The sequence below is a fragment of the Spodoptera frugiperda genome, chromosome 16, assembly GCF_023101765.2.
Source record: "Spodoptera frugiperda isolate SF20-4 chromosome 16, AGI-APGP_CSIRO_Sfru_2.0, whole genome shotgun sequence".
Taxonomy (NCBI): Eukaryota; Metazoa; Arthropoda; class Insecta; order Lepidoptera; family Noctuidae; genus Spodoptera; species Spodoptera frugiperda.
Genome location: NC_064227.1, coordinates 5034178 through 5052199, shown reverse-complemented (window position 1 = coordinate 5052199; position 18022 = coordinate 5034178). Strand labels below are relative to the sequence as shown.

General features: G+C 33.5%; 1 protein-coding gene across 10 annotated transcripts in view; it reads left to right on the top strand.

Annotated features, from left to right (window-relative positions):
• The window catches only part of LOC118280644 (uncharacterized), an 86210-nt gene that overhangs the window by 25433 nt on the left and 42755 nt on the right, over positions 1-18022 (top strand). The gene's annotated exons all lie outside the window — the stretch shown is intronic.

Here is an 18022-nt window from a genome sequence, read left to right as displayed (position 1 = left end):
AATAATTGATGTGACCGGACCCCTCTTCGTAATCTCATTCCTGTTCATATACGATCAACAGACAAAGCCGAAAAGTGCATTCAGTAGTTATATCTATGGCTTCGAACGTCCGAGGGTTTTTAAATCAGCCAAATGGAACCTAGATCCCTAAGAGCATTACCGAAGGGTGTTACCTAGGCACCCTTTATTGAGCACGCATTAATATCGCCAATCCCTGCAATGGGCCATTTAATCAAAGGATTGCTTTCCGAATTAAAATTTGCGACCAATACAATGATGAAAGCAATTATTTTAAATTTTACTGCAAATAAACAAGGCCTCGTGTCCCACTTACTGCTTAATGTACATTCCTAGGCGTAACAATGTCATTGCATAACTCTAATTTAGAATTCGAATTTTAAAATCGAACTTGCCGCTGACTTCAAATGATCAATCGCACAAAAAGGATTTATACATCGATAAAAGGCGCTAAAAACGCGATGCTCTTTAATTTTCAAAATCGGAATTTCTGGAGCGTTGAACTTTTTTTTTCACAACGGTTTTGTGGAGCATCGACACTTTAATTAGAACGTTGCTTTATTCGTTCAATAATTATAATCGAATGTGTATAATTACATTCGAGTATCGAATCGAAACCGGGCGTATTGATATTAAAAATGATGTTTTTGTCTGTCGAACGTTGAAACAAAGCGGCGGTAATTCGTATGAAGTGACTTGCGTTTAGTCAGCTCTTTGTCTGTCCATCTGTATTCACAAAACGAAGTATTTAATTTTTTTTCTGTAGTTACTTTTAGAAGATAATTGTCGTTAATAATCTTCGGTCGAGATTAGATATCGGTTGTTACAATGTGTTGTGGGAATTTTAATTTGAAAAAATACATTATGATTGTGTAACAGATGAAAGAATCGGGAGACTAATGACTGCCGTATACGGCGTTGGGTGAAAATTAAAAAAAAAACGAGTATATCATGACAGTTCGAAAAGTCGAAATGTAATTTTATCAGGAGTGCAACTTACAGACACTAAGTCCCAAAAGTGTATGTCATGAATAATTTATGGACAACTTTATACTTCCCGGGCCAGGTTTCGCCACAAAAGCGGACGTTTTTGGGAATAAATTCATCGAAAAACGCCTTTTATACAGCATTAACATTATTTATGTTCCGGCCGAGTGGCGGACACTACGCGCCTTCGAAATCTTATTGTCGAAAGTTGCTCGGTCGTTTTCTTGTGGATTCGCGGGGAAAAAATAAGCACATGCATTATTATGTAGACTTGTACGGTGTTTTATGAAGATATGATCCGTCACTTTTAATGTTAAATTAATGCAGGCAAACCCTGGACAAAAAAACATGACATAAATATTTGATTGACACTCATTTCAAAAAGAGATTCCAAATAATAGAAATTCGAATTATTAAAAATAAAACAAACGAAACTATTTATTCTGAATATAAATTCCAAATTTAAAAGTTTCCAATTCTAATTTCGAAATGGAAAATAGACAGACATTCAAATTCCGAACTCAATCCACAGAACAAAAAGCTCTCGATTATAAATGAATACAATATTGTTGCTACAAAGTAACTGACTTTATAATAGAATCGTATAAAAATCGCTACGATGATTGCACCGTGGGACTTTAAAACAATACAATTGTTCCACCTTTGTGAAACATATTCGGATAATGTTTAATAATAAAAAAAAACTTTAATATTTTTTTTACTCTTTTCGATCGATGTCTTACTTGACATGTTACTGGCCATAAATTATAGTACAGATCCAAACTGCAATTGATGTATTCACTATTCAATTGCGATGACAAAAAGTTCTTAATAAAAACAAGACTAAAGACAAATAAAACTTAAGCCAGTTAAATTTTAAACTATAGCCTCTAATGGACCAGTTAAATCCATTTAACTCATACATGACTTAATAGCAGTCATTTGGACATAAAACGCTGTCTTCTTTCATTCGCGAGCTTTCAACTCACCGCCAGGATATGTCTTTCTATTTAAATATGGAACTATTAACCGTTACTTAAAAACTATCATTAAACGGATATATAAGTAACAACACTAAAATCAAAATTCATAAAAAGAACAATCGGAAAACGCCAACACGTCGCGGCGATAACGCAAACGGATTCGAAATTTTAAATAGTTCCATATTCAAACGGCCGATTTCAAATATGGAACGGCGATTGTTTCCCGTTTTCGCTGGTAGTTAGCGACGGTTCTTAATATGCGGGTTACGCATGCGCTGTTTCACAATGGATGAAGTCGACAATCGGTTTCTATTTTTTTATTGATATTTATGTTGGCACTTTATTGGATATTTAAATGTTTTATTATGTATGATATTTTATTGTAAAGTGTATGATGCTTGAACAATGATTGAATGCAGGTAGCAACAGTGTACGTGATTCAAAATTTCAAAGACACAAGTTGTAAGGAATTTTAACTACTTACATCATAAGGCTTTTCGAGGTCTACAGTGACTCATAAAATTGAATTTGTAAATCCCAAAAATACATAGGTAATCTATACTTAAGGTAAACTATCTACGATTATTGCTATCTTATAAAATAGAATGATAATCTTCATATAATATAACGCAACCAATTATACAACAGATTGACACGACGTCACTTAACCCTGCGCGTGCCTGCGTGCATTCAAAACGCGTTGCATTACCAGCGTCGACTTAAAATCGCGCGATTCCGCAGAAAACGTGTCGAGGAAACGTATGCGTTCGGAAAAGTCGCAATAACTTAATCAATCAGTATGCAGGGCTCGGGTTTCGTTCGCCGCTCACGTATCAGTGAAAATATTCGTTCGTGATACGTCAAATATATTATTATTTCTACTTTCTATACCGTTTTCGGTTGTACCAAACGGCCATTATAGACGGAAAATATAATTTTGTATGTTCTATTTAGTACCGATACCATATGGTCGAGTATTGCTTAATGCGTCACCTAACGGGACGCGCATACAGAACGCTCGATCAAATTAAAAGGATTATAGAATCGCATTTGAAATAATAATTAGGCGTGTGTGTCTGTCCGTCCTATTTTGTAATTAAGTGGGTAATCAATGGAATCCAATACATAATTGTTGCCTTATATACCAGTGTTATTTACACAACATCGTTTAACTGGCTACTTTATATTGCGCTGTTAAACCTACGACAAAGATGGATGTTTAATACAATTTGAACTACGCTCGATACGAAGTCAAAATAAGTACTGAGTCGAAATGAAAACATAACATTGTATTAAAATCGACGAGTAGCACCAATAAACAGAGCCCATCAATAAAGTACTAATTTAATTGATTTCACAATCTATCAGAATGAGTCAGGATACCACTTTAAACCTTATGACACACCATATAAAGTTGAGACTCCCTCGTAAATCACCATCATCGTGGAGCGGCCGAACAAATTGGTGACTTCCTCGAAGGATTTTTATTTTTATTGATAAAAGCGACTCTGACGACAATTGGTACGGATTTGGTCTTAAATTGGTCGAATCACGGCCTCGGGTCTTACTTACCATGCTGTGCGCATTGTAGGGTTAATATGGGATCTAATTGTGTCTTTTTCGTACGTTTTGTGTTGGCTGAAAGGGTTAAGGAGTTGGCTTGTTGCTTCTATTTGGATAATTTTCTTGTGTCAAGATGTTTATTGATACAGATTGCAAATGTGTCTTATAATATTCATCGCATACTTATAAGAATATCTCGCAATTTTTATACCAATACGGTACAGGTATCAATTATGCTTTTCCAATCAGAAAAGCGTGTTTCGTTAGCATTATTCTTAAATAATCTCCAACAGCCATGGCAACGAGATGATGGATTAAAAAAATTGATTATTTTTCAACATTTCAAAAGGGTCCATATAATCCGCCGCCCATTGAGTGCTGGAAAATAATGACGGATTTTATCGCACTCCGATATCGATCGGCCTAGACAATTCCCCCGTCAACTACGCAATATCCCTCAATTCACAATTCGGACACAAACATGCAAAACTTACAACCCCATTTTTTCGAAACACTGTAGTGTCAAATTTTCCATCGGTCCCCAAGTCCACTTACTGCCAACCCCTTCCCAAAAAAACTAAAAATAAAAAAAAGAAACCGAAGGGGACTTTTAAAATCGTTATTATAATCTCGGACGCCATTTTTGCGTATATGGGGACGCGCCCTTCAAAAATTTTAAATCTTTTTTTCAACAAAAACCCCTTTGATGTTTATGCATTTCGGCAATATCTCCCGCTCGGCTAGATACGCGACATTTGGCCGTTTCGGGGATTTCACTGATGCATATTTTAGATTAAAAGTTTAATACTCTATGCCCACCCGCGCGGACACCATGCCAATTTATGTGATGGCAATATATCATATCGGTGTTTCACTTTTGTTCGCGGGCCCACTCTGTCATGTCTCGATGGTCTCAGGAACTATTTGTTGGCATACGTATGCGCGCCGTAGGTACCTTGCGACACGACGACAACCTCAAGACGCAACAATCAGCGCACATACTAACCTCCAATTAATCAACTCATTTAACTAAAAGTCGTGTGGGAAAACGTACGGATGTATCCAACCGACGCATTCCAAATTCGAATGAATCTGAAAGGCGAGCGAGATTTGAAAAGAGAATGAGATTTGAAAATAGAACACGCCATTAGGAGTGAACACAATGGTCTCATTGGTCGATTTGAAAAAGGAACAATTTGTTAAACGTCAAATATGAACTTTTTTATTTGAGATGTAATGAAACGCGCGGTGTGATGTCTAGTACTCACATCTCTAACGTTTTTTGTGTTGGATCGGCGCGCTCGTTTTTCATTTGTTTTGTTACTCGTACCGCCGCACTTATTAATGTCAAAATTATAATAAGAATTCGAGCAAAAGCCAGAAACGCCACCGGCGACAAGATTATTACGTTATTGAGGCGGACTCGACAGAGAACCGTTCTAATTAATAGCCGACCATGCGAAAATTGACGTACGCAAGTTCCTACACACGAAGACATACTTAATTACGATACGTTAGCTAAAAAAACAATAAAAACCAAAGTATAACATAGATTTGTAAAATAGACAGTTGGGACTACATTTTTTGCGTTTGCTGCCTACGCGCGCGTACCTACCTACATTCAATTTAGTTCTGTCAAACTTTCTATCTACGATACGTTTATCGGGTGATCACAAACACGAGCAATGACATGGAACTATCAATATTTCTAATAACGTTTAAAAACAAAGTTATATTAGTTTCTTATACGAATGGAGCGGCCATATTAATCATTGGAACGAATTTCCGTGCGCCATGTCATACGGAGTTCGTTTATTAAAAATGTGACGTATCAAGATCAACATCTCTTCGGCGGAGAGGGACGCAGATATGTGTAATGAAGTCGTGCGAGAGGGATAGATATGTGCTGACATTTCAACGGGTCATCAACCCTACGGGCGTCCTGCTCTAACGAGAATTCGAAGATTTGATTTGAATTGTTCTTAATTTGAAATATTGGTTCCGACAACGTATTTTATGTGTGTACATTTTTTTTTCTTTAACATGGTTTAATACAATTTATTTTATAGATATGATTGTATGAGCTTCCGTTTGATATTTTAATAGCTCAGGCGATTAAAGCAGTATACTACTAATAATACTATCTTCTATAATAAACCAGGGAAACATTAGTTTTATTACCACAAAGATTGATAATAGCGGTCTCCTTTGCGTAAACGACTTTGAAAAAAAAGCCTTATTTTTTCCGTCTTGGCAACATTACGGATATGGAGTGTGGTATCATTATGAATAACAATTTTTATGATTAAGAATTCATATTGTATCTTACGTTTTTTGTCTATTTCTTACTTGATTCCGATTTGAGATAACGTTCGCCGCATTAGGTTCGATTCAATGTACACCTGATAGGTAACTATTGGAAATAACATCATGACTATGACCGGCGTAGGTAGAAACATATTTAAAAAAAAAACACGATTTACGTAATATTTCTATGTAAGTGACATTATCTTGGACCCCTGTTAACAAAATACAACTTAGAACTTTTCATCCAACCCTATTATTAGAATTTCTCAATACAAAGCATTAATTCAAATAATTACTTACATATAACAAAATAAAATGTAATTTCTACAAAAATCGTCAATTAACTCACAAAACACTGAAAGCATTGTATCTAGTAATTGATCAGTTAAACTATTGTTTTACTTTAACTATCATTAGTAAATAGTAAAAAAAAAATAAATACTTATTAACAATAAACTTTAATGAAATACAAGTAATTGTATGTAATGAAGTAAAAAGAAAAACACAATTTTCCGGGAAACATCTAAGTATCGACTTAAGTTTTCACCACATTTGTCCAACAATTTCCCTTTTTTATTTAATATGATCATCCCTTGTTTTATTCACGAATTAACTATAACAATTAAATGCTACCCTGTAAAGAAAAACATTAATTAAAACATAAAAACTAATTGTCAATGTAAGAATGAAACTAAACGTCAAAAAACGGACCACAGACTAAAAAACAAGGCAGTATGCTAAACAATTCCCGCCATTCCTAATTCCCCCGCCATAATTCAAACCACAGACTATAAAGGCAGCATTACAATAATTCATGTATCGCTAAAACTGAATTAAAATGCACGTACACAGTCTATTCGAGACAAAAGCACAACAAAAATGTTAAGCAGCAAACATAAGCGAATCATAAGCGATCATAACTGGTTGTGCTTGTCCATTTATGGTACTCTGATCCTATTGTGAGAGGCTTCTCATATCTATGTGTGGGTTTATGTGAATACATATACGTTAAAAATGTGTTCAATCATTAATTTTGGTCGTAATTGAACGACTTGAGAACTGGCGGCAAAAAGACGATGTTTCGCCGAATCTGGTGTTAGGGCTGCAGATACATTGTAAATGCTGCGACTGATTCTCTTGTGGAAAATTTTCTTTTATTTTGCTTTTGTACATGTATAAACCAACAAACCAACTCACTATTGCTTCATAGGAGTTGATAGACATAGTCAATCGTTTGCTACGATTGTTAAAGTACGTTTTTGTTGCCTTTACATTCATACGTCTAGACTTACAAACGTGCAACTTAGGAATACTCGTTTTGGTGTCCTATACAAGAAAGCTATTAACTTCAGAATAAATTGTACCAACTATACATGAAGTTAAGAATGTAATCCGAAGTAACACACTAACATTGTAAAGAGTACAACAGAAAAACAGCGTCTAAAATATCTCAATAATAAATTCCGGAGCGAAAAACGCAGCATCGAAGTCCGTCGATATGCAATCATCTTAACTTGCACCAATCGAATGACGTTGCCGGGCATTGCGAATTTATACGTTCATAAAATTCTTTTGTCAAATTTACGTCGGAGTTTCGTATATACAGAGCCGGCCCATGGATTCCTTAACGAAATCATCCAACTTGGTTTTTTACCAATGGTTATTACGTACAACGACTGTTTTCACTCGTTTGCGATGCCTTGATATTCTCACGGGATACTGGGACGATATTTATTTTAGTTGTCTCAAGTTTTTCAGTGCTTATTCTTTAATTTCCTCTCGTAATAGGGACTTAGAAAGACATTCCATAACTGTTTAACAATTCCCTAAGCTAAAATTCAAACGTTTAAAAACTCAATCAAGCTACACGATAATTTTAACCGCTACTTAACTACGTCGCTCACTAAACAAAGAGAGCAAAACAAATTCCTAAGATAATTACTTAAAAAAAACCAAACTCTCTACCGAAAACGCATTCATCATTTATCTTAGTTCGATATCGGCTACTTGGACAGTTCAGTTTTCTATTATTCATTAGCCATTGTTGGTTTGCATTGGCCTGAAATTCGGTGGCCATTACATTAATAATTACTTCTCAAAATAATACTAAGTTCGATGCACGACTGAGATAAGATACTGGTTGGTTGCTACTACACACACCACAGTGTAATGTTAACAGTATGACGAGGATAGGGTACCGGCACACCTACGCACTCACTGATGCTCAAAACTAGAACAGATTATGCTGTAGACATATTGATGAATGTTACATTTTTTGAGACAATTAATTAACTCTACAATCCAGTTTTTTAATCTACTTAAATACTTCTATTACTGGGCTTTTTTCGGTAGCATGGAGTCTGGAAATGTGCCCGATATATGGCAATAGGCTCACCACCTATTACATGGGACTTACAACATAAATAGTGAAATGTGGGTGTACATTGGCATTATGTGCCATAATGTGTACCTCTGCCTACCCCTTCGGGGATTAAAGGCGTGAAGTTTTGAAAAAAAAGTTAAATAACTTCTATTGTAATTACCCGTATACTTATAGCTATCAGATAATAATAACGTCTTATAATTTGCGACACGATTGACGCACGACAAATTGCACCACTTATCCCATATTGCTCACGACAAAAACGCTCGCTATGGCTTCTGTTTTCACCTATTGCATCAGTTAATTAATTTCATGCGGTGTCTGACCAATCATACGCAGTTGTGGGTTAGGTAGCGGGCGTAGATCAAAAGATTTAAACCGTTGACGTGACATGTATGTGACGTAACAAATAAGAAATTATGATCGTGATAAGAAATAAAAATAATGGTCCAGTCGTGTGTTATATGGTTACACAATTAACTGAAATATTTTATATTATGTACAATGTACTGTTATTATAGTAATTGTAATATACGGTTTCGGTTTTGAGATGTCAAGACAAATCGTTTTTCGGTCTTTGTTATCGTGAGTTTTGAAAATTGTCGTTGACTTGACATGCTGTTTTGTTTTGCACTGTGGTCGGAATTCGGGTGCAGTTTGTGTAATGCAAGGTCTAATTTTTAATGACAATTCCTATTTTTTTTCTGTTTAAAAAATTAATTGTTAGTCATTTATTTTATTTAGTACATTACATGCAATTCGTTTTTCATGTTATTTAAAGATATATTGGACTACAAGGACATCTAAACTGAAAGGTTCATTATATCAGAATCATACAAGATTTTCATTGATAAGAAAACTTTATATACATACTTTTTTTAATACAAGTATCTAATTATAAAAACTATATTTTTATCAGAGAAGCACTTCCGACTAATATACGTTAATCTTACTGCTTTACTCAGAGACATTTAATGATTACTTAAACTATTTCTTAGTAACGATTTTGTATCGAAAACAATTGCTAAGGACTGTGTTCAATAACCATTAAATGACTGAGTACGGCATTTAGACAATTTTAGCTCCAAAAGCAAAACATTTAACAATCCAAAATATATCTAAACTAAAGCTAACAATTAAACACTAAATTCTGTTACTATGTTATCATTTCACAATCAGACTGTACGTAGGACAGATTTTTGCGAAAATACAACCTAACTGGGCAATAATTAGCTTTATCAGGAGTCAAATATCTTATAGCCGATACAACATGAATGTATTTGCATTGTGACCTTAATAAATCTGGCTTTGAGATACTTACAGATATTAATGATTTATGTGGATATACAAAGGAAATGATAAAGTTATAATATAGGAAAAATATGGTGTTAAGTTTTGGTAGGGATTGCAAGTAAAATGTGTTTCGATAGCGGTCGGAAAATGTTGGTAGCTTCAAAAGCAAGGAAAAAGAAAATTCTATTCGCAAAAGAAAACCGGATGTATCAAAATCGCTTCGGCCAAACATACAATACATACAGGTCAAACTGAGAACCTTTTTTGAAGTCAGTTAAAAATAAGCATACTAGGCTAGATTTTTCATTACTAACCTTTTAATTTTCTACGATCGTTTTTCTAAGCTTTCAATAAAAATGTACAAGGAAAACTTCGTGACATTACAATCAATACAGCAGTTTTATAGACAGTAGCTACATAATAAACGAACAAATTGACTTTCGCCATTTACGCCTATAATACTAATCAGGAACTAAGAATTTAAACATTAATTAGTCATGACTCACAGTAAACATAGCTAAAATAAAAACGATTTAGTAATAAAGCCATTATTTATACATATAATATATTAAGATATATAAAACATAGGTCCTGTTACATGAACTCTAGAAGCTTTAAAACTATTTAATTCAAATAAAACATATAATTATGATACGTAATAATTTTTATAACCTAAAAGTTTCAACCGTTGGCCAACTAGTTTGGCAGTTTTTTTTTTATTTATTATCTGTATACAGAAGCGGTAAATATTTAATATTAAGACCATGAATTTGGATGCCATATTTAAATTGTTATTTTAAGTTTAAGTGGAGTTTTTTAAGTTAAATCAAACAATTATATCGTTAAAGGTGTTTTTAGACAATTAAGTTATTATGTGCAGGATTTTTTCAATGTAACTTTGTGATGTTTATCGGTTAAAAAATGGCAACTCAGTTATGAGCCAATCTCGAAAACGGGCGTATTCGTGTGATCACTCTGGCGCTTTTCAGATATAAATATTTTATGGTAAATTATGTATCTCATTGAAAATAATGATATTCAAATAGTATTTTTTTGTTATTTTCAATGAGATACATAATTACCATTAAATATCTATATCTAAAAAGCACCAGAGCGATAACAGTACGCCCGTTTTGGAGACTGACCCATATACAATAAGATGCATTATGTTTAAAAATACAAAACATTATAGCTAAAGAACCCACTTTTTTAAATCAAAACACTTACAAAATAACATCGAAATCTTAAAAAGAAATGTATGAAAACGGTAATTTTATCCAATAAATAATCACGTAACTATCTCGTGTTGATCATACACACAATTTGTTTTATACCCTGCAGCCATTACGGTACTCGACGCCGCTCCAAATGTACACTGTCAGTCAGAATTTTGATTAGAAACTACGTTTGATGGAAAACAGTTACCTACATCTTAGAAGATAGATCTGAATTCTTTTTTTTAAGACTCATCTAGTCATTATTTACAGCTTAGAGTTCATATAAAAAGATCTAGAGTTACTCTTTTTTATGGTAAATTCTAAATTTAATTTTGTTTGTAACGTTTTTTTGTTTTTTAATTTTAATGGCGGTTTCAAGATGGTTGCTGATCGTTCATTTTTCTTGGTACTGGTTTTGTGTTCTTATTTTAATGTTCATTTACTTAATGTTTAATTTAGTGTTATATGGATCTCACATAGTTGAAGCAATCGAAACAATGTAACCAAGAATTGTATTGCGAACCTGATTGAAAAAGAGTAACCTATGGAGTTTCTTGCTCGTTCTTCTACATAGGAATCTACACTTTGGAACGAGCAAATAGCTTCACTAGAAGATTGACCGACTGATAGTCATTTTTTATATCATTATATTTGCTTTAACGCTAAAAAATGTCTTCCTGGTCTATTAAAAATAATGTTGACTTTAGTAAATATGAAGTCTTGGCTTATAATCACGTTATATTGCAAAGGAATGCTAGAATTAGCTAGCTTTTGAAACAACACTAACTTTTATTACCCGCTACTTAATACCAGACAGAAACAAGAAAAATATGACAATGTCTTCATCTTAGAAACGAAATGAAAAACAAAGTACACTCTTTCTAACCACAAGTGGTGTTCTCTAGTACAACAATATTGAAATGAATGACAAAAATCTTTATGTCAACAATACGCGGGAACATTTTTTTTTAGCCGCCATCTTAATAAGTGTTTGACAGTTAAAGTTTGAAGCACAGACTATAAATACACTTTGATGGATATAGATTTTGAGTGTACTTCAAGTGTGTAGGTAGCTTCTTTTGTCTATAAAATACCTTATAGGTAAATTTTTAACTACTTAAAAATGGTATGTGTTTAACGTGAGTTAAAAATGTATTGTTTTGATTGTTTTGAACTAGTGTGTGCGTATTTTATAGAACTAGTACTCTATAGCCTAAAATTTCCTGACGACGTAAGCACATTTGATAATTATGTTATGGACTTACTCACGTAACTGTTTGACGAGGAACTCGACTAGTTTCAAGCCATGCTGGGGGCTCATATTCATGAGCAGCTGCTACCGCGTAGCAGCGCGACAATCGCCGCGTAGTGTGTCGCGGAATGCATACATTTATTTTTCAACTATAAGAAAGGACGTTCTTCAATTCGACCGTTATATATTTTATCCAATAACTAATTAAAACATCCTTCTTATAAAACATAAAATTTTAGGTAAACACAAATAAATAGGATTCCTTAACCAGATACATAAATAAAACGTCGATTCATCTTGTTTTTGCGAAGATTTATCTCAGTTTTAACTGGTTAAGTGGTGTATTTAATTAGAGTAGTTTATACTGAACCCGTTTGGGGCTTCATTAACCAAAAATGTCTAATGAATCGATACATTTGACTGCCTATTTCCGTTGCGTTCGTATGATTGATGCCAACTTAGTTAAATTGCTACTAAAAGCATTGATTCAATAAATATGGAGTTATTTTGATGTTATACAGATCTTTTCGGACACTTGAGAAGGTTAACAGTACCCTTAGTACGAGTTCGACGAAATGAGAGCGCGTTAGGCCCTCTGATTGGTTGGTACATTCGCGCCAGCCAATCAGAGCACTGAACGCCCGTTTCGTTTTCGTTCCACGTAAAGTAATCTCGTACTATAAGTAATTAAGCTTAAGTTGCTGGTAGTGGATGATTGAGCATTTTTACAAGTCGTTTTGGTGACTTAAAAGTGCGGTAGAATCAGCTCCTATACTTTTTTGGGAAAACTTCAGGAGTCATAGAAAGGTAACTTGTTTAAAGCAATGAAACTAAAATCATGTTGAGTACAGTTTATTCGTTCTAACAAAACAATACGTTCGCTACGTTCGCGTAATTCCGCCACAATCATATTATTACATCTAATGAAAATAAACAACGTACTCAAATAGAAATCGTCGAGAACAGGATTTGTAACAAAAACTAACAATGTGGTATCAGATAGTCGACTGGACCCGGCGGCGGCCATCCACTCACTGATCAAATCAAACCTCACGTATGTCGAGGAATTCGAATTTCAAAAACCATAATGATTGATTGTCAACCAATGACAATCGCGTACCTATTCAAATTCTATTCCAATTTGAATGTGGAACGGGTTCTTTTTCCTGTTGCGACGTGACGCGTGCCAGTAACAATTCCATAGTATTACAACAATGAGCAATTACTTTTATAACGTTTTTTTTTTGTTATATTCTATCATTTTATTGTCTGTCTTACAAATGATGATAAAAGTTCTAGCTTGTTTGTCTTACGCAACGACTTACTACGAAACAGAATATTATTTATGTTCGCAGTGTAGAGTTGTAGTAGGTACCTATCGAAAAAAAAAAATCGCCCAACTCAAAACCACATCTCAAGCAACATTCATCTAATTAAACCGAATCTGTAACATGTAAAACTATTAATAATTAATTCGAAATAAATAAGCTTAGCTAAATAATTTTTTACAACGAAACTTTTTACGCACAAGAAAGTAACCTAATCTGCCTATAAGTATTTGAGTTTGTGCGTTAAGGAGGCCATATGTTTATCTTATAATTACTCGTGCGTGTGTGAGATGGCGTACATGTGGGCGTGTAAGTACGTAATTAAAGTATGGAAATAGTAATATAAGTTTTGAAGTGTTTTCTTAATAAAATGTTCGAGTGGCTGGGAACATTGGAGTCGACGAACTCCGTAGATTTTTTCCCCCACAACTTATAATAACAGCTCTGTTTACCAAGAGTGCGTCTGTTATTCCTTTTTTGAATTTCTTCAAACTGTTTAGGTGCTGTACTGTAAAGCTTTAATATTTCTCGGAATCAACCGGCCAGTGATTTGAGCAGTTTGAAAATGGAATTCTGTCTGTGATATTTTCATTTTTCTTTGAAATTGTTACTTTTTCTTTTTTATTCGTGTTACCTATTTTAATAGTGCAGTGCAAGTTACCGTAATCGAGTATTTTTAAAATCGATATCATGATACGATAGAATAGTTACATAATCGTATTTTGAACCCGATAATCGACTTTTTTCCTAATCGAGTGGTCTGATTGTTTATTGCCAAAGTGGTTTGTACCGGTAATTTGTGTGTTGCGAAATCTGACTCGGTCTGTTAGTGAGATCATTAATCTTAAGTTGATCCGAAACTGTCTGTTTGTTTGAAAAATGTACACTCTAGTCGAAACTGGAACGGTGACGTCACAAAGCCTCCAGGTAATAATTAAGTAGATTAAAATAAAAATATAAGATATTGTTTTTTATCAACTACACTATGAATTAATGTAGAGACATACTTGTAGCGATAAGATAAAATTAATTAAAGTTATTTTAAAAGTCAGCAGCCAAAGTCATTGTCATGATTGATTGGTTTCATTGTTTTCTTAAAAAAAACATCACGAGCTTTTAAACCAACCTCGGTACAAAAAGTCCATGGTTGAAAATGTTGAAATTATACCATAATGAATGTAATGTTCGAAGCCTACGTAAAAATTTCACTATTCAACCAACGCTCAAAATTAAAAAAAAAATGTAGGACAATAGCATACAGTTCTCAAGCCGCGGGCGCTGCGGTAATTGAAAAATAATAATTGAATTCGAATTAAGAATACGAAATTCGTATTATACAAGGTTTGAAATTCGCGGGCCTGATGTTAGTGATGTGACTATGTGACTTCAGTTTTATGCGAACAGTCCAATCGATTACTCAAGCATATCGATTACGATGAAGGGTACTTATGAATTACTGTGCTATTGTAATTAATGCAATTTCCCTAATGTAAAAAGAGGAAGTTATTAGTTAGTTAAACGTTATTTATTCATAGATTATGTAGTTGTATGTTTGTTTTCTAATAAGCAAAAAAAGTGCACTTATTCCAGCAACTACACATCGTAATGTGTGTTTAATCCGAGTTGCTAAACTCATACACCACAAAAACTCGCGCTTACATATCCATTTATTCGTACCTGTCTATTCGAATAATATTCTACCGCTACAGCACTAGCAAACTGTTCTTTTTTTATAAAGTTAAAATTTGAATTTGGAATCGTGTGTGCTCTATTGTGTAGCAAATGGAATTCATTGTGACTATACATTGCGTTGTGGCCAGCATTATTTGAGCCCTTGCTAAAGTTAATTTTATTAGATACAGAGCTCCAAGGTAATTGGGTTTCAATGGCTGCAACTATTTTGCAAAATATTCAATAGATTCTTTGCTATTTTTTTTTTTATACTGGAACAGAATTACAAAACATTGCATGCATCTAGTTAATGGTTGCACAACGACCTAGTTGTGGATTTTTATTTGAAAAAACCAGTTGTAGATACACGTAGGTATAATAAAATAATCAATTATTATAAGAAAACATACATTTTGCTTCGACTTGATTGCAATAACGAATTTTTTAACAAATAACCTTGTTTTTGCGCAAATTAAAAAAACACGTCTAAAGATCACTTGTTTTTATTGAAGTCAAATTAGCAACTTTTTGTATGTATGCCGGAAACTTTCAATATCTAGTTCTAAATTCGAAATTTTAAATTGACCGTTAAAAGCTTAGGTTAATGAAAGTAGGTATAATAAGTAAGTGCTAGCTACCTCAATGTCTATGATATGCTCCTACTTTTATTAAGTGCGTATATAAAATGTGTGTCTGTGGGTATGTGTGTGCGTTTGTGCGCAATCGGTCGGACGTGATGTGTGTAACAATAACAATACACTTACACCGGATATTTATGAATTTAAATAAGAAAGTGTGAGGAATTTAATGACACTAGTTCGTAGTATTGCACCTTCCTGGTGATCGAGTATTAGCTATAAGTATATATTTTATTTCATTGTCACTAGCTACTGGCTAGTGACGTGTGTGACACTTTGACAGTTGACAGTTTTCGTTTTTTGAAATTTTAATTGTGTCACGTTTCCTTTATTTTATGGCCAGTGATGTTTAATTGATCGTTGCTACCTACTTTGGTATTTATACAGTGTTTATAGAATTTTAAATCGACTATTGATACTGCTATAAAAATCTTTGTTTAAGGACTATCCATCTCCATACTTTAGTCCTTACATTACTTATGTCACCTAGTATTGTACTCTGACGTCAAAGGACCGTTATATGTCTAATATATTCACAGCAAGTAACAAAGAATCCAGATAACCACAGGAAACGAGAACCGTTAAACAAAACACTTTTGTAAAATGATACTGCACGTAATTTCATAATAAAATCTAATAGTTGCCCAACGCAACTCATGCCTAATTAGGCTACATATGACAGCTACAAGGCGTGGCCTCTTATATATAAACTGTGTGACATACGGACGCACAACTCGACGGTAATTCTCCTTTGTATGCTAAATAGTGAATTATCTAGCCACTCGAAATTGTAATCTTAAAACTTGCTTGGAATTTCTTCATCTGTTGTTTAAATTGTCGCGCGACTCGCGACGTAATGCCTCTGATGGGTATTTGTCAGTTTGTCTTTTGATCTGTCCGTTTCATTTATTGAGGTTAATATAAAGCTTCGATAAAAAGTTATTCGATACTATGCGGGCACCACTTACAACATACAAAGAGATAATAAATAAAGAATCGATTACGAAAAATATTTTTATTCGAGAATAATATCGAATAATTTCGTAATGTCCCATCTCTATTGTTTAAAACAGTTCAAAATTAGTTATGAAATTGCGATAACATTCCATTCTGTGTACGTTTAGAAATAAGATAGCTCGATTTCTAATACAATGTAGGTTCTAAACATTATGAAAGCTATTAAAACTTTAAATTAATGTTTTAGACCTACGATACAGAACACAATTAGGCTTTACTCGAACTATCACAGTCTAGTTTTGACCTAGAATAAAGACTAAAGCAATCTAGTTTGCTAGATTTTTTATTATTCGTATTCGAAGTCAATTAATCGTTAATTACAAGTCATTATAATATTTATTGAATGTTGTTTTTTATGTAAATATAATCAGAGACTTGTTAACTTCAAACAATTTTATCATAATTTTACTTTGACAAACGTCATTTCGAATAAAAATGGCGTCAATCTGGGAAACGCGGGAAAATTTCTATTCGATGAAAAATTTAAGGTTATAAAGTTATAAATGTCGATCGTTATTACTAAATGTTTGCTTATAAGAGTAAATTATATTTAGATTGATTACTCAATTACGTAAAAAAGAGTAGATTACAATCGTCGTGTGTGGTTGGCAGCGCTCAACAGTTGTGCAAGCCGTTTGACGTGACGGCGCGTGATTCGAAGCTTACTACAGCATTGTCAAAGATTGCTTTGTTTGCGATTAGAAATGACACTGTTATGTATAAAAATTAACTTTCTTTTGTCAAAACTTGTTCTATATTGAACATAATTTGGAATTTTTTAATTTAAGATACAATATTTTTATGTATTTAGATGAAAAGTCTTGAAAACTATTACATAAATAGGTATATTATATCTGCATAGTTAAAGAAATGCTTCCTTTTTCATTCTTGCAAAGAGAACAAACGATTTTTAGTAAATTCTGAGCGACGGAACTCAAGTGTCAATTCCGAGAATCAAACACATAGGTAAACAAATAAAATAATTGAAATGTCAACTAAATATTTACTCAAAGAAACTGTTGAAGAGTGTGACGTCATATTTTTGTAAACAATGACGTCGATTTTTGTAATAAAATAATGGCATAAAGGTGTCTTTGATAAACCTTATTATAAGATAGGTACTAGTAATATTTTGTCTTATTCTACTAATATTATGGATGTTTCTATGTTTCTTACTCTTTTATACGAAAACCACTGAACAGATTTGGATGTAATTTGGCCGCGATATAGATTATAGTGTGGAATAGTAGTTAGGGTATTTTTTTCACGATAACGCGTTTGCCATTTTATTTATTTTACCAATAACTACGAAATCTATTTCTCAAACAAATACACAGCTACTGTGTCAATATTCGAAAGTTTAAC